Genomic DNA, 18,580 nt, shown 5'->3' with positions numbered 1-18,580 from the left:
TGTATGTTGTGCTGTTGTTTTTTACGGAAGTTATATAATCATTGTGTATATTATATTGTCCTTTGGTGATTTCATATATAATTTCCCCTTAAAGTTAATGCTGCTTCTGTTTTTCAAATAAATGGACAGATTCATGTAATAATCCTTGCCTACTTGTTTTATTACACATGGAAATAAGCCTTCAAGTAAACTCACTAAACTCACTTGATTCATTGCATTTAGGATGATTCATCTTCTCCTCCCACATCCCAAAGATGTGCGTGTTAGGTTAATTGGTGATTCTATATTGTCCCTGCATGAGTGAACATGGTCATGTGCTTGTAAATGTGCCTTCACTGAACCTGCCAGGGGTGGGCGGAAGGGTTGTTCCTGCCTTGCACTTAATGCTGGATTAGGCAGGCTTGAGAATTATTAGACAAATGCCTTATTTCTTGTAAATACAAAAAATGATGTCAGAAACCATTTCTTTAATGTGTTTGACTTTCTTATTAATACGGTTGTCCCTAAACATGTCACTAAATCATCCTCTTAGTTTATGTAATGGCTCTCATTCCACCAGATCTGTATCCTGTTACCAAGATATGATCTATAATAATAATAATAATAATTCTTTGCATTTATATAGCGCTTTTCTTACTACTCAAAGCGCTCTCCACGCGGTTAGGACCCAGGAAGTGAACCCACAAGCTCCTTACTGCAAATCAGCAGCGCTACCACTGTGCCACCTACTTCCCAGATGGGATCTGGAATCTGCACTTCACTCCTTTATTTGTGTATTACTTGCAATGGTTCCACCCACCTCAGTCTGTTGCCCAAGCAGAAGCAATTATGCTGCAGTCACATGATGTTGGAAGCACACGAGGGGAAATAAGAAAGTTAGCTTGATGGGCACTCTTTACTAGCATTATGTCTCTGTGAAAGTGGTAATGCATTGTTTGAGAGAGATTTTATTTTAAAATGCTCTGTATACAGTGGTAGTGCTAGATTATTTTGTGCCTCAGGCCAACCTTAGTAGTGTGCCAAACGACTGGACTGTTCAGTAGCTAACCCAATACAGCTGTATTTTTCCCACCATTATGATCTGCACCCTGGGTGAATGCCTAATTCATTATAATGGTGGCGCCAGCCCTGTATGTATGCCAGTCATAATTATTGGACTGCTGTATTTAGATGTGGGTCAATTAACGCCATGTTGCATTAGATGACTTGTGGTATAGCAGGTCCACAGCTCACGTCAAGAGGCCAGTTTTAAATAATTAATCACCGCGCTTGCAGCTTAGCGAGGGGGCGTGGTGGTTTAGTGTCTGAAGCAGTTCCAGGGGTATTTATGGTGTGGGCGTTTCTCACCTAAGTGCACAGGTGAGAAACCGTTCACATCCGTAATTGTTCCCAGGAGCTGCTGATTGCTACAGCTGCCACGTCCTCTTCATAAATAGAAGCATGAGGCGGTTTGGGGGAGAAAGAAAGAAAAAAGAAGAAACAAGGAAAGAGAAAGAAAAACAGAGGTTGCAGGAAGCAGTGCAGAGAAAGCCGGTGAGAGAGAGAGAAAGAGAGAAAGAGAGAGAGTGAGAGAGAATGAGCAAGCGAGTGAAGGCTCGCAGGCAGACAGCTGGACAGTTGAGCCCTAGCAGGGATGTTTGGCCAACACCTAGGGCAGTTGGAAGCGGTCGTTCCCGTGGACCATTTTATGAAGGAACGGGAGTGACCGGTAGAAGGACGGCTGGCCACGTATGGCCGAGATGGCAGCGGGAGTCGGCAGACTTGGAAGTAAAAGCCCCAACGTTTGCATCCTAGTCGTTGGGTAAAAAGCCAAGTCTGTCTCAGTCTGGAGAGTGCGTGACCGAAGCCAGGGATCGGGAGGCCTCCATACCAGTAGAGTAAGTGAGAAGGTCAGCTGCTGAGAGGGCGACTCTCCTGTTGTGGGGCCCAGATGGGAGAAGCAGGAGAGCTGCCAGGTAAACAGAAGACATCAGGCATATTTGAAAGGACTGCTTCCAGCATTGTTTTAACCACATTGTAAAGGGTTGTTTTTCTATTTATTGAATTTTTTAACCTCCATGATTTCACCTGTGTTTTTATGGATTATTTATTTAATGACTTTGAATGCACTACACTTATTTAATTTGGACTTTGAGCTACATTTGAACTACATTATTTGTATGAAAATGTGCTAAATAAATAAATGTTGTTGTTGATGTTTTGTTGGTTGTTTTTAATAAAAGTACTTGGCACCTTTTTTTGTTTTTATATACCATCCCCTTGCTCCATTGTTGTGCTTCACTGCCATGCTCATCGGTGACATTACCGATGGTGACAGGTTTAAGGGCTCCCAGATGGAAGATGGGAGCATGCAGCGAACTCGCATTGTCACATGACTTTCCAGTGATTTTTCAGTCATAGCTGTCATTTACATAATTTCAGCGAGTTGGAGGCAGTTGGCAGAGCACACTGGTGAAGGTTAGTCATATAATGTGATATACCCAGTCACTCACTCCAATGAGTCCGCAGCTTGCTTTGACAAAATCAAACAGGTTTGATTTTCTCTTTAGTCATAGAGGTGGGATCTGAATGCAAAGAGCTGGCAACCAATGAATGCTCATCCAAAAGTACAATGTGTAGAATGCAGCGATGGGTGTTTTGGATCTCACAAACAGGAGAGAAGCTTGTCTGTCTGATGTCTCATGTTTTGCATAGTATAACAGAATGAAAAAAAGAGAAATAAAAGGTCTGAAATTACACCTGAATGTGCCATGGCTAGTAGCTCTTCATAAAGCATGAGCTCCATCAGTCAGCACATTATATACAGTAGGCTGTCTTGAAAAGGGGTGAGCACGGCTGATTTTCAGTTCTGAAAACTGACATGGTCTGGTGGCAAGACAAGCAACTGCAAATCTGACACACCCAATGACTAGAAGTCATGTAACTTGACATTGGCTTAAATTAGATGGCTAGTTTAAAATTCCAGCTCAGCTTGTGTCCTCTGCTGTCAACTTTATTATTAAACTAATACTGTAATTTTTGTTACAATAATATAATTCTCTTTTAAAAGATCATGATAACTAGGGCATAATAAAACACATTAGTCAATTTAGTTTGTTTTTTCTTATTTTTAAATATCTGGCTGCCTCTAGATTTTGCCTTTTATAGTTTTGGTACTTGTGCTTTTGTGTTGTGTTGAACTTTGATTTTCTGGCCACCTCCCTGTTTTTTGATTATGACTGCAATCAAATATATGTTACTGTCTTCCTTAGCAGTTTATCATTGCTGTTTCTTATCAGGCTTGTCTTGATATGCTCCCCCAGTTAGGGCCATGTAGTCTGCTGAGCATGTTGGGATGTTCTGTTACTAAGTTTCCTCTATTTAGAAGTTCCAGGGTATGGTTACAATGAGCACCTCTGAAGCATGTGCCTAACAATCTACACATCCAACAATAAAGTTCTTGTCATTTCTCTCCATCCCTCATGTCACTAGTGAATAAAGTAAGCAACAAGAGAAACACAAAATGATTTTGAATGGATGGTTATGATATTCCCCATCTTCTATAGTGTTTATATTTTCTTAAACAGGTCATTCCCTACACTGTTACCCTGGTCAAGTATGATGCTGTCCACCTGCAGAGATGATGAGAGCTTCAGTATCCAACAGCAAGTTCAGCAATAACCAAAATTTGAGGGTTAGATGTTAAAGTGATGCTAAGGTAAATAAAAGACAAACAGGCTGTGATTTCATACAGTCAAAGGTGTTAAAACATTTACCAAATTTAGCTAAAAATTCTGGCAAAAACAACAAACAAGGTCAGAAGCTCAGGAAGCTGATAAATGTCATGAGGGCATAAGAGCAAAATGCACTCTGCAATCTTAAAATAAAACAGATATGTACAATGGGCATGTGCCCTTTGTTATACTGGTTACCAAAGAAATCTTTATTCCACTTTACTTTTTATGATATTGTAAATCTACTTATTTATGTCTTAATTCAGTTTTAGGGTAACAGACAGTCAAAGTCTATTTTAGCAGCATTTGACACAGGGTGTACTCATGCATACAAGCGACTCACTCACACTCTGCCATCTTAGAATCATCCATCAGCATTTCATACACATATTTGGGATGTGAGGGAAAAAAATGAACTTGCAAACACCACACTGACAGCAGCTAGGTTGTAATCCAAATCCAGTTTTCCTTAGCTAACAGGCAACATTGACAACCTCAGCATCCATGTTTTAAACATTAATAGTTAACCAGTTTCAGCTCTGGAGTCACAGCGAACTTCACTGCTCTGATACATTAACTCTGCCTCTGCATTTGCTTCCAGCCAAAGGATGGCTTTCTAATTATTCTCAATGCCCCTTCTAATAAGCTTATTTGGCTATCATTCCATGTGTGCTGCTCCTTTTTTCAGTCATGAACGTTTTCTGTCCTTTCCTTTTGTCTTCCTATCTAGACTTTTAACTAACTGTGGATTAGTAGAAATTTGTAGGCAAGTTTAAAACAGAAGCTCTACCTTAAAACAAACATCTTTAATGAGTCTCAAAGTAAATAATAAAATAGCCAAGGCTGGATTAGGACCCCGACAGGGCCTTGGGTCACTTACCTCCTTAATGTATGATCACACTTTTAATGAACTGTGTGGCATTTCTTACTCTTGATTTCTGCTTGAGACTCAGTTGATTTATTAGAAGAGAGGGTAAATCCCCCCTTTGGTCATTTCAACTCAAAAATATTTAATCATTTTACTGAGTTTGAGGGTGTCACTTGATCATTTTGACTCAGTGATACTTAACCATTTTATTGTGATGAGAATTGCTAAAGAAGCCCCTTGCCTTCACAAGTCCCTGGATGTGCACCCTGAACTCACTGATGGCATTGAATATATGAGGTCTGTCAATTAAATAATGAAACTGTGTTTCTATGCCTTAAACAAAGCAGTGAGAACTGATCATGAGCACTTGCCATGCTGGTTTAAACCTGTCCAAACCTGCACAACAAACAACAACACTCTCTGCTGTTTAGTTGATTATCAGTCACTGTTTAATGCAGTTGTGTTTCCCCTTGTGTGCTGGAATCATGCTAAGTTTAAAAGTTGAGCGACGTGTCAATTTGAAATTTTTAGTAAAATTGAACAAAACACCAATGGAGTCATTTCAAATATTTACTGAGGCTTACAGGGAAGAATGCAGGTCTCGTACACATGTGTTTTTCCTAAATTGAAATTTAAAGGAACATGTTTTGAGTCAATACATGCAGTAAAGAAGTAAAGAAGAAAACATCAGAGGTCTTGAAACAGCTGACAGAAACTGATCTGCTCCTCGCCTTCGACCAATGGAAACCAAGACTGCATCAGTGTGTAATTACAAATGGGGAGTATATTGAAGGGGACAAACATTAGAATTGTTATATAAATAAAAGTGAGTTATTGTGTCAGTCTCGTTATTTAATAGACAGACCTTGCAGCCCTTAACAATTGAAATTAATAGAAGCAGTGTTACTGGTGCTCTATCCAGAAATGGTTTCATAACTTGCGGCTGATGCTGGCAGATTAGACTCCATTGCCATCTAAGCAGAACTGGACATTTAATTACAATAACTAGACTGCATTGGACTGGCATCATGCAAATGGTTGTTACCTACCTACTTTGAGGCCAGTGATGCCAATCAAGTTGTTTTAAGAATTTTTAGCATATCTGCTGCTGAATTGGTGGCACATTAGCTCAGAGGGTAGCAATGCTGCTTCTCAGATCTAGCTTCATGGGTGATAATCCACACCAAATCATTATCTGTGTATAGTTTGCACTTTCTTCTCATGTCTGTGTAGGTTTTCTTTCCAGTTAATACGTTTTTTTTTCCCCCCAAATTCCAAAAGACATACTGATTAGATTGACAGGTTATTCTAATTTGGGCCTGTGTGCGCTTGTGAGTGGGTCTCTGACAGAGTAGCACCCTGCCCAAAGCTGTTTTCTGCCTTGCACCAATGCTGCACAGGATAGGCACCAATCTCTCTTGATCCTGAATTTGATTAAGACACCTGCAGAATGTATTTTTTGAAAATGTTGTTATAATGATTATATAAATGTTGTTTCTAACCCACTTAATCCAGACCAAGGTTGTGGATGGGGTTTGCCGATTATCCCTGCTAGCACAGAATGCAAGACAGGAACAAACCCTGGACAGTGCTCCAGTTTATTGCAGGGCTAGCACACATACACAAACACACACCAAGCGCACACAAAGGGGCCAATTTAGTATTGCCAGTTCACCTAACCTACATGTCTTTAGAGGAAACTGGAGCCGCCAAAGGAAACCCACACAGACACAGGGAGAACATACAAACTCCATGCAGGATGGTCCCAAGATGCAAACTCTGGTCTCCTTACAGTGATGCAGCAGTGCAAAGCTTTTCCACCATGCCGTTCCTATGTTATGTTATGTTACATTATGTAGAGTATGGAAAAAAGACAGGAAAACAGAGAACAGTTTGAGGTATTATGGGATAATAATAATGATAACATGTATGTATGTAGAGCCTTTCCCATGCTCAAGGCGCTCAAGCAAGCAATGATCAAAATACAAGTCTCTATAGACTGGAGTCCACAACAGAACTGAAATAAACAAGTAAGATGGTGTTTATATATGAGGATTGGAGGAAGTGATGTCATTAAGACTGGAACCAGAAGTAATGTAATTAAGGCCGAAACCGGAAGTGGTGTCCTTAGACTCAGACAGGATTTCCTTCAGTTGGTCTGTGGAGGATAGAGAGAAATGGTCAGTAAACACTGCCACCCCTGAACCAGCATGTATTTACATTGATTCCATCCCATAAGCTGTCTCCCATGTGCACGCGTGTGACAAGAGATATTTGAAGGAGAATAGTTACAAACTGCCCTCTTACAATAGTGAAGAGTACTCTCCCATGTGGGAGGTTAAAAAATCATGGCGTGAAACAATGTAGCCATTTTTGTAAAATCTGTCAGAAAAGCCAGCACTGGTCTAGCACTGGTAGAAGAACTCGAATCCTAAGAGTCAATATGGCAAAGTAAACTGTAACAAGCAAGGCCAGTCCATCCTCTAACCCTCCCCTGAAAACTGCCAGGAAGTATCAAACTTTCATTCATGAAATGAGAACTGCAGTTATCTACTTTATTCAAATGTTAGTCTTGTCACTTGTGTTGTGGATTTTTCCTGGATTTCAAACACATGTGAGTTAGCCGAATTGGTCACTACAAATTGGCCTAGTGTTTGTGTGCTCAATGATGGACTATCATGTTATCTGGCATCAGCTCCTGCTTGCCCCTGACACAGGACAGCTTTCTGAAACCCTGAACTGAAGGGTGTTAACACAGAATTTAGGCAAATGATGCCTTATGACATATGGAGCATTACATAAGGGAACACTCAGAAAAATGCTTTTATTTTGACTTCAAAATTACCATATGTTTGTCTATGCAGCCAAGAAATGGTTGTTATGTCTCCTGTATTGTCTGCATGTCACTAAATAAGATTACTGTCAAGGCCAATTTTTCTTTTCCAGTCATCTCACTTTTATTTGATTAAATAAGACAGTGATCTTTAGTAAATTAGATTTAAGGATTGCATAAAATTTAATTCAGATAGGTGAAGGCTAGAAGTGGAATATAGCATCCACAGGGATAATAACTAATTTGCAATATTCTATCAACTAGCTTCCCCCTGTACTCCAGGTATGTATCAATATTATTTTCTTTGAATTTATTAGGAGTTTCCTTGTAAAGATTAAAGATGCTCTATTTTCTTTTTCTAAGACTGAGGTGGAACATTCTAAGATCTTTGAAGTCCTGTCATGGAAATGATGCCACAATCTGCCCGATGCAACTAGAGAAAAAAAAACTTGATTCTTGGGTTGCAAAATAATCCAAGAGAAACATAAAAATCATTAGAAGTTTGACAAATGAGAGATGACCATTTGGTCTATTATGGTTGGCTGATTAGCTAATAACTGGAATACAGTACTTATGTGGACAATGTTTCAGCTTCAGCTACTGTAAGTGGTTTCATAGTTTGTTCCAATTTCCTCTAAGACTCTGTGTGTGTAGAAATGCTTCCTGGCTTCAATCTTCAATGCAATTCTCCTTAATTACTCTCTGTGCCCTCAAGGAAATTATTTACTGTTTATCGTAAAGAATACATCTAGGTCAATTTTTTGTTGCCTTTGAGAATTTTGAAGATCTGGAACAAGTCCCTGGAAAGCCTTATCTGTCCAAGCCTAAAGAGTTTTAATTTCTTTAGCTTATCGTGGTAGCATTTGCTCTTCAATCCTGGGATACACTTTGTTCCCCTTATCTGCATAGCTTCCAGAGCTATTTTCTTCTAGTATAATTGCTAGAACACTGCATAATATACCAGGTGTACTTTCATATTTAGAACATTTCAGTTATTTCTGAGGCCATATGAAGGATCAAGTTACTTTCACAAATAGGTAAATATACCTAAAGAAGTGGTGCCTATGTATTTATTTGTTAAAAGACCCTAGCATAAAGCATGCTGACTCTATTCCAAATAATTACCCAAGGTAGGGGGTGTGAATCTGAAGTAATGGAGGTGTCATGTTGGAAAAACTATTGCTTCTTCTGGAACTTACTGCAGTTTTATTATTATACTCACCTCTGTTGGGCCCCTGAGCAAGGCACTTAACCTGCAATTGCTTTGTCCTGGGCATGACGTGAATCTGCATCCTGCCCTGCAAGTAGGCCCTCCAACCTGCAGGGAAAAACCTGGGGGTTGGTGGCAGAACTGGCACTCCGGCCACCATAAAAAACCTCACACTGTTCCATTGCATCTTAACTAGTGTGGTGCTAAGGTGTCGCCCGTTGCATGGCTGCACTTGGGTCCTAATCTGGGGATTCTGAGTTGATTTGTCATGTGGTGGGTGCGGCAATGTGCTGTATCAGTACATGCTCCTAACCTTAACCTTATACTCTTTGCCAAGAGTAGCCAAGTTGACTAAAGGCAAATTAATTTTTCCACACTGATCTTCATTTCAATGCATGCACATGTATAATGTATTAACTTGCACAGAGGTTGCTATACATTATAAAATATACACATATTTGAGGCACATTTGTTTCACCAGCAACTTCTGAGTTTGACTCAATAGCATCCTTGAGAGATGACAACACATATGTACATACTTAGCCAGTAAAACTGTCACTTAAAGGAGTAGATATGTAAACACTTATCAACATAAAGCGACAGAAAGATGTCAATAAATGTAAATGCTTCTCATTTGTTTATTGTTATAAACATGCTGAAATGGTGGAGCTTATTGCTATTTGAATTTGCCTGGTTACAGAATTTACATAATTTGTACATTTTCTTGTTTTTACATTAAAAGTAAAGTTTTTTTTATTAGCAATCTATTTCTAATTTTAATATAATTAATAGGTATTTTATATAATTAACATCCAAAGCTTGATAATCAATATGAAAAGATGAATCTTTCATTTTTTGCAGTGACCTATAAAGGCATTAGATAGAACAACTGTTCTTATAATTCATAGCAGCATACACAGTACATGTTAACATTCTTCTGCTGATTGTTTGACATGATACTTAACAAGTAAATGTAGTCCTTAATATCAATCTTAAAATTATCTCTTATATGTATCCAGACACATTGTAACAATTTTTTTTCCTAACCTTTCATGTCATGTATCTTTGTGCTACAAGGCCAGCCTCATTACTTTATTTAAAGTGGCGCTGAAAGAGAAGATGTCCCAGGAGTCAAAATCTGTTGTATAGTCTCATCTTTCTGTCTTGTCTAATTAATAAGTTAAATCAATGATTGTACATCATACCCTTGATGTTCTCCTTCGTGCCAATGCTATAGAAAGGAAACCACTGAAATCAATAGAGAGCAACCTAAAGGTCCAAGAGAGGGTGTAACTGACACAAATAGTTAAAGGCCAGGAGCAGCCTGCCATTTTGGGTTTCCTAAAACTGTAGTATGCTATCCCATGATCATTTCTAAGGTCAGATTTGTCAGCATTGAAAATGTTGGAACAGACCTAATGGATACTGAATTGATAGTTTAGATCTTGCTTGACAGAGAAGATGACACAACAGCACATGTTGGTATTTTCATCATTTACATAGATCATGCTCTAAAGTTAAAGGGAACCAGTGACATTCTACTATCTTTTAGAAAATGCAGAAGTTAGGGGAAGGACTGGCCATGCGCCATATAGGTCACACTGCTATGATGATTTATGGGTTTTTCCATTATTTCATCAGCTCAATACTAGACAAATGATGTCGCCGATCTGCACTTCTCTGTTTATTTATTTGAAAATAGATGCAATGTTTTCTAAGCCCCTTATATGAAGGACTACTCTTTGGTATTAAATTACAGAAACAGATGACTGTTCCCCCTCTAAAACAAGAATCAGACAAGTAAAACATTTTGAGGTAGTCTGTGACCTTGTTTAATGTAAATGCAAAAAAACTGGAATCTTTTACAATGAAAGTATTTATGTTTTTAAAGATGGGGGTCTGATGTAGAACTGGTTTTAAGGTGGCCAAACTACTGGTCATATGGGTTCCATGCAGGAAGGGATGGGTCCAGGAGGGTAGAAAACAGAATTGATGTCAAAGGTGGAATGGCTGTCAGTCTTCCATTATGCAGGAATAGAGAAGGGAGTAGCACACAGCACCACGCCTACCATTAGAGCCCTTAAGTTGTCTCCCAAGCGCACATGCATGACACCCCTTAAAGATGACTGACTTCTGTGGGAACACGTCAAGGGTTTACTTCTCTCATAGACTCTTTGATCATCTCCTTTTGTTGGATAATGTTGTGTAGCAAGCAGTGGGGTTATTTACGGCAACTTAAGAACAGGGCAGCAAAATATCTCATATTTAAAAGATTCAGGTTTGTAATAGATAAATCACAACTTCAGCTGATATCTTCTAATTAAAGTACCAAAAATCAACAGATATCTTTTCCAGTTTCGCTCCATTAAAAAAAATGCTCTTGTATGGCTTGACTCCATTTGAGAGCATTTATTCCATTTGCATTTTGTTATTTAGGTGCATTACGGGATTAAACAAGACCTCCCCAAATCAAACATTATTTTCCCAGCCTTCTAGGGAAATTCAAACTGGGAAACTTCATTGTGAAGGGCTATAATCTCTCCAGAGTTTCCTAGTTCAGTCAAAGATAACAAAGATGTTGAAGAAGTTGGAGATCCAGCAGGGAAACACCTTTAATTGGTGTGTTAAGGCAAAAATAAAGGAAAAATAATGAAGGTGTTCAAGAAAACCGTCATAGGAGAGTCAACCTGTTCTTTTCAAAGTCTGCTGGTCACTTCCTGCGATGGGGCTCTTTTATCTTTTGTGGTGTGAAGAAGAAGAACTAGTAGCAAGGTGGAAGTACCCCCATTTTTCTTCATCAGGATTGTGTCCCTCAGTTTTAGACAGGGAAATGGAGACTGTGTGAATCACTGTTTAATGTCTCTTCCCTTGCCATAGTGCATCTTTGAACTGTGCCATGCTTTTGTGTTGGACACAACTGTTTACTAATGATGTCGAGAAAGTAAAGTTATGCTGAAATAGCCTTCTTCGTTGTAAAGCTCCTCAATTCAACCTTGCACAGGAAGAACTTTATTTTAGCTTGTATCCATGGCTCATTCTTTTAACTCAAACCAAAGGTGAAGATACTGATTTAGATGGATCAATACATTAAGACTTTTTCTAAAGGCTTACCTCCTGCTTCACCACTACAGCCTGATCAAGTCAAGTTTACATTGCTATTTGAAATTTCTCTTCTATGAAGGTGACTCTATAAATGCTTGATTCACCACTGTATGAGAGTATTTGAAACCTCAGCTCCATTAGAGAAAAATATTAAGAAAAGTCATAAAGCTGTGCACTAAAAAAAGGGTTTCTCTACTATATTTTCTGTTCCCGGTGGTTATAGCTTTAAACACACTGAATTTTTTGCTCATTACTATAATTTTAGAACCTAAACAAAATGTAAATCCCAAAGCTTTTCTCATCAAAAACAAGTTAAAAGATGAAATATAATCACATTAATTGCATGGCTACATAGAAACATTTAAATTTTACAGCTGTTTAATCTAAACCATTTACATAGGTTTTACATTTTTATTCTATAATTTTAATTTGGCACAGATATGTGCACCAGTTGCAGTCAGAATGACCATGAAAGGCACTGTTGTTGACTTTAAATTGATGGCAGCATATTAATTCCACAATAAACATACCATCTTATGTGTAAAATGTCAGGGACACAACAGTATTGGTTTACATTTCACAGAGTTACGCTGATCACAAACAGAGGCCCTTTCTAAGAGCTGGCAGGAGGTGTTCCTGTGAAGCTTAACTGGGAGAGTGTTTGGCCTCCTTAGACTCTCAGCAGTTTTTTTTTCACTTTTTTGTTTCCAAAGTAGAGAAAAACCAAGCAAAATGACACCTTTTATTGGTAAACTAAAAAGATTACAATATGAAAACTTTCGAGACAACCCAGGCCCCTTCCTTAGGCAAGATGTAATACAGAAACTCAGGGGAGGAAGGGGCCTGAGTTGTCTCGAAAGTTTGCATATTGTAATCTTTTTAGTTTGCCAATAAAAGGTGTCATTTTGCTTGGCTTTTCTCTACATTCATAATGGCTAACACGGTACAACACGCTTGTTTCCAAAGTGAATGAGAACTTTATTAAAGATTATAATGAAACTTTTGTTTCAGCAAGTTTGTCTTTCCTTAAAGAACAGTATTGATAAGGGTTATGTGGTGTGGGTGTGTCAGTGTGTTATGTGATAAATTAATGTTCCATCTCCCAGAAATAAAGTCACTCATGCCAGTAAAATTAAATTAATGAGTGTTCAAGCAATGTATGGATGGGTAAATGAATAGACAGGAAGAAAAGAGAGGTTGTACATATATATTTGGAAAAACAAGTAGACGTCTAGATGTCAAAATAATTATTTTGTACTGACCTCCATGTATCCACATATTTTCTTTTTGTGCTACATTTGTCTCGACACATTAAACTGTTGCCATTACCTGCTTGTAATCCCTATTCTTCTTTGTTAGAGAGGCTGAGACATGAGTCCCTTTCATATTCTTTTAAGGAGGACTTTACAACAGAAATGAACCAGACTCTGGGGCGTGAGCGGAAGGTCAATAATTGCATGATTTCAGTTTAAACATGGAAGATTTCATAGAGACCTGGTACTGCTATACATACTTCTGAAAGCAACAGAATTAAAAGGAAGTAATGTATTTCAGTTGAACAATTAAAAGCATACTTGACGTAAACCTGTAGAGATGTTGGTATGTTAATCTCATGCAGCAGTCTAGTGCATTATGATTGCTGTGGCCACAGTAAGTTTGGATTTGTGGACGAAGACTTCAGACTAGACAGCAGGTGTGGTTATAAAGCAGCTTTATTTTGCAGAGTCACAGTGAGAAGAGTTTCAGAAAAGCAGACAATCAAATATACATGACAGCATCAGGGCTCTTCTGAACCCCGTCTGTTGGGTGGGGCAAGTTTTTATACCCCTAGAATGTGTAATTTAATATCATTATAAAATGTAACAGTCAACACATTTATTATACACAATCCTTGAGCCCCTTCAACGCCCCTTATGCAACTCGATTTCTTGGCCCCTTTTGTTATGGCGTTCAGATGCAAGCTAAGGGAAAACGTGATAAGGCAGACTCATGTGTGGAATGCTTAGACCTTGAGTCCTTTGCACAAATATTTTTCTGTTTGCTAAAACAAAGCATGCTTTTACATATTTTTGTAAAGCTTACTTCTCAGACTTGAATTAGTACAAGGGAACGAGGAGAACATTCGTCTTCCACAGATTACAATCAGTCTCTTTATTAGCGGAGAATTTATAACTGTTCACAAGCGGTTTAATTCACCTACTCAGCAGTGTGACTTTTTGTTTTCTAAAAATGTGAAGTAAGCTGAGTGCTTATTTTAGAGTTACTAAGATTTAAACATTATCACTTAGAAGAAGGATGAAGCTTTTTGCTTCACTCTGGTCAGTTTGCAGGGCACCTAATACAGTGTCTTAGTGAAAAGAAATGAGTTAAGTGTATTCATGTTGCATTTTATTATTGTACTGTATGTAAGAACCGCTGTGTGGGTGTGTGTGTGAGTGTGTGCCCAGCGATGGTCTGGCGCCCTGCCCGGGGTTTGTTTCCTGCCTTGTGTCCTGTGTTGGCTGGGATGGGCTCCAGCAGATCCCCTGTAGTTAGGATAATGGATGGATGGATTTAAGAACAAATCTTAGAAACTTAATGTTTGATTTACTTAAGCGTTTGCTTAATTTCTATAGAATGTCAGTTTCTCATATCTACCTAGCATATGGTACAACCCTCTGTAGGTTAACATTTGACAGAACTTTCTCAGCCATATCTGTAAAACAGAGTGTTAATTAAGACAGTGAGGAAATAGTCTTATTGCTGGCATGGGCTGTTAGATATGTTTGCAAATAAGAGATGGCATACAGTGTTCTGACCGTGCTTAGCATGCTTCAGGTATGAATGTATGACCAAACGTAGAGAAATGAAACAAAATACAGTATAAGCCTTAAACAGAACTTTTCTTAAACAAGAACTTTTCTTTTCTTTAATATCAATTTTTTTCTCAGTTTTTTATGTGAACTATTCTGCTTTGAATTTTACTAAAACCTCTAAAATGAAGATATTTAGTTTGTGAAATTATTTCAACATGTGCCACACTATTGCCTGAATCACCCTTTGAAGCAAACTAAAAGCTGTAGAAATTTTGGATAAACGCAGCTACACTGTATGTCAACTGTATTTCAGACTTTTGATAAACTTTCTTGTTGTATGATATTACTTTTTTTTCCTACCACAACCCCTAAGATTTGCATGGCCCTGTGTAAGAGTGTGTTTTGTGTGTGTGTGTGTGGGTATGTGAGAGTTTTATGTGACAGACTAGAGTCCTATCCAGGGCTGTTTCCTGTCTTGTACCTAGTACAGTTTCCAGTCCCACCACAACTCTGAATTAGATTAAGTGATATTGAGAACAGTATTTTTTGTTATGGTTTACTTTTAGAGTAGACTCATCAGCTAAGATCACTAATACCTTAGGACTGATCTTTAGGAAAAGAATTCAAGAAGCAATTCTTCCCGCAAAAGGTCACGGAAGTCTATGGGAATCTTTAATAAAAATGGTATCTGAACAGACAAAAAGATCAGTGAGTATGTCATGTAATAAATCTGAAAAAAAAAAAAAATTGAAATCCTAATGCTGTCAGTAGTTAGCACTCTTGCCTAATGGAGCCAGTGTTCTAGTTTTGAATTCCAAGCTCAGTCATTATCGGTGTTGAGACTGCATTTCTCTGGGTTTTCCAGTTTCAGCCCTGTAAGTCTGTGTGCATGAGTATGCCCTGTGATGGCTCCCGGTTTACACCCTCACCTTCCACGTGTGTCTTTTTTTCTCCTTGATTCTGAATTGGATTCATTTGGGAATTAATGCAAATAAAATTCATACCCACGTTATCTATCATGTTATTGAAAACATCTTGGAGCCCAACAGAGTAAAATTATAGTTAATAAAAATTGATAACGTAAGGAGAAATTGTGTGGACTTGCAATGTGTAATACATTGATCAGTATGTTGCACAATTTGCGATACAGATCAGTATGTTGAACTGTTTAAAAATAAATACAACAGTACTTTGCATGATGGTCTATGGACATTCCAGCTTCTCCTTTTTCTTGGTAGACAAGTAACCCTGCAAAAAAAATTATAATATTGTTACAAAGGGAACGGGGTGGCACAGTGGCACAGTGGTAGTGCTGCTGCCTCGCAGTTAGAAGACCTGGGTTCGCTTCCCTGGTCCTCCCTGCGTGGAGTTTGCATGTTCTCCCCATGTCAGGGTGAGTTTCCTTCCACAGTCCAAAGACATGCAGGTTAGGTGCATTGGCGATCCTAAATTGTCCCTAGTGCGTGTCCTGCTGTGGGCTGGCAACCTGCCCGGGGTTTGTTCCTGCCTTGCACCGTGTGTTGGGATTGGCTCCAGCAGACCCCCGTGATCCTGTGTTAGGATATAGTGGGTTGGATAATGACTGAATGACTAAAAACGGAACGTTTTCCAAAAGTATACAAGTATATTTCAAACCAAAAATGTATTGCTTGCCATATATGATACTCAACTTTTGATTTTGAATCACATTTTTTAAAAGATGTCATGCTAAGTGGTGACTATATACTTAAGGACATTGAGATCATTCTTTGACACATTTTAGAGGACAATCTACAGTAAGTATACAACCACCACCACAGCTGTTCTTAATAATGCAAATGCTTTTATGTTCAATAACATATTCCAGCACCTCAAAAGACCTTCCAGAATAAAAGTGACTACAGGAAAAACAAACTTTTATACAGTATATTGCCTTCACCAGACCGAACAGCTGTCCTATCACAAGATACTTTAAAGGGCTATATGACACTGAAATTTTAAAGTAGCTTGTTCAAGGAAACTAAAGAAGTCAGGGGCAGAAACTGAACATGAAACCTGACATTTTCCAGTCCCAGTCCTTGGGCCACACTGTCCAAAACATAGCAAAGGCTTTCACTTATAAATCAATAATATTCACAGGCGTTAAATTGTAGATAATAAAAGCAACAAAGCAAAACCATAGCTTCATCAGATCCTTGTAGTGGAATTCCTTCCAGACTATAACTTTAATTAGATTTGGTGGGATGTGGTTGTTTATTTCTTTAGCTGGCAGAAAGATCTGTGAATTGTGCGAATTATTCATTGGCCTATCCATACTTTCTGAAACTGAGCAATTTGTACCACCCTAAAGACTTCCAGAAAAATATTTTTATACTGAAATGAAACCTTTGTAGGATAAGTTGAAGGGGAAAAACCAGGAAATCTAACTAAAGGCCTGCAGCCAGTCAAAGCCTTATTAAAAACCTTTGCCGCCCCTTTTTTCCAGATCAGGTGCTTTGCTCTCCTCCTCACTAATATGTAGCAACAGAACTCACAAGCAACAAAACTCTCCTTTACACTGTCCTCATTCTGGTTGTATTTCCTCACTGCCAGTGGAGCGTTTGCCCCAATTCAGCTTGAATGGCCAGTGTCTAAGGGGTGTCTTCATACACCAGTAACTGTTACTTCTGCTGCAAACCAGGGAGCCACTTTGTGTTATTTCATAGGTGCAGACATTTTGTTTAGTCACTGTGATGCTGTATGGTTGCTAGGAATGTGATGCATGTATCATGTGAACCATGATATGTTGCCCAAGATATAAAAGCTGACAGATCATATTGAGCAAATATATGAACATTGTAACAACTTATGGTAGACTAAGTACTGTATACTTATACTTACTCTTTTGTTTGCACCCCTAAGATGTATGTTTGCTTGCAGCCTTTATAGAGCACTTTAGACACAAGGCAGGAATCAGTCCTGTAAGGTGTTAATCATTTAGCTGAGCTTGCAGGTACCAAATCAATAAAGGCACAGGGGAATTTACTTTTAAGTAGCTGGGAATTATATTATATAATATACTAGCTGTGCTCTGCAGCTTTGTCCACAAAGAGATGAAACAGGACAACAAGGAGGACCCTGTCTGGCTCCCTACTCCTAACGTCATGCTTCCCCCCTCCCCAAAGTCCACAGCCTCTGTCTCGGATTAGCATGAATATGTTGCTCCTGCAAGCGAACTATGATTCTTAGCACAATGAGAGAAGTCAAAAAATCTAGAATCTAGAAAAAAGCCAGATCTAAATCGGTTAAGTAGTTCTCTTGTTCGCTAGCTAAGCGGATGTAAGATATGCCCTGAGGCTAAATCCATTAAGTAGTTTTCTCATGCAGACAAACATACAGACAGACAGGTGTTGGATTTTATATATACAGTATAGGGATGTGTATAGGGATATGTATGTTTTCCCTTGAGCATGGGAAAGGTGCTATATAAATAAAATGTATTATTATTATTATTATAGGGGTATTTATGTTTCTTCCAATTTTTTTAGGTCTTCAACTAAAGAGAAGATCAGTGACCACAACTTAGCTCTTCATACTTTTCTGGCTACCTGTCCACCACCATAAAAGGATCTTCACTCATTCCACATGTCTCCTGACCAGATAGAAATATCTCCTACACCCTTCAGCATTGAAGATAATATGTTAAAGCAGTGCTCTTCAAACTGTGGGTCATGGCCACCTGAGGGACCACAGGACCACACATTTGGTAGCAGAAAACGTTGTTTGATTTGAAAAGTCGAGAAGTTGACAATTATAATCTTGAGAGAGTTCTTATAAGGACAGAACATGCAAACGTTTAATCTCCTTTCCTAATAGTGTCTCCCCTTTTCCCCCACTGTTCCCTCACTTTTTCAAGGGGGAAAGCATATTTTAATTTTTCTGTTCACTAAAAGAGGTGCTTGGTCTCAGTACAAAAGTGAATCAATATGTTTAAAGCCCTATTCCAATGGGAGTAGTTTTCCATCAGGAGGTAATCAAGGCTGATTGTCACTCCCAAGGAATTTTTATAATTATTTTGTTTTCCACTAAGTTTGATTTATT

General features: G+C 38.5%; 1 protein-coding gene across 2 annotated transcripts in view; it reads left to right on the top strand.

Annotated features, from left to right (window-relative positions):
• The window catches only part of si:ch211-196f2.6 (immunoglobulin domain-containing protein), a 53,727-nt gene extending 35,582 nt beyond the window's left edge, over positions 1-18,145 (top strand). The window contains exon 6 of one of the 2 annotated variants that reach the window (XR_005632917.1): positions 18,028-18,145. The gene's annotated coding sequence lies outside the window, so the exon portion shown is untranslated. Of the gene's footprint in view, positions 1-3,566; positions 3,650-18,027 lie in introns of those variants that run through there. The other variant, XR_005632918.1, reaches the window with a different exon arrangement.
• The last annotated feature ends 435 nt before the right edge of the window (positions 18,146-18,580 follow it).

The sequence above is a fragment of the Polypterus senegalus genome, chromosome 3, assembly GCF_016835505.1.
Source record: "Polypterus senegalus isolate Bchr_013 chromosome 3, ASM1683550v1, whole genome shotgun sequence".
Taxonomy (NCBI): Eukaryota; Metazoa; Chordata; class Cladistia; order Polypteriformes; family Polypteridae; genus Polypterus; species Polypterus senegalus.
Note: the sequence above shows the minus strand (reverse complement) of the source record. Positions and strands in the feature narration are given on the sequence as shown.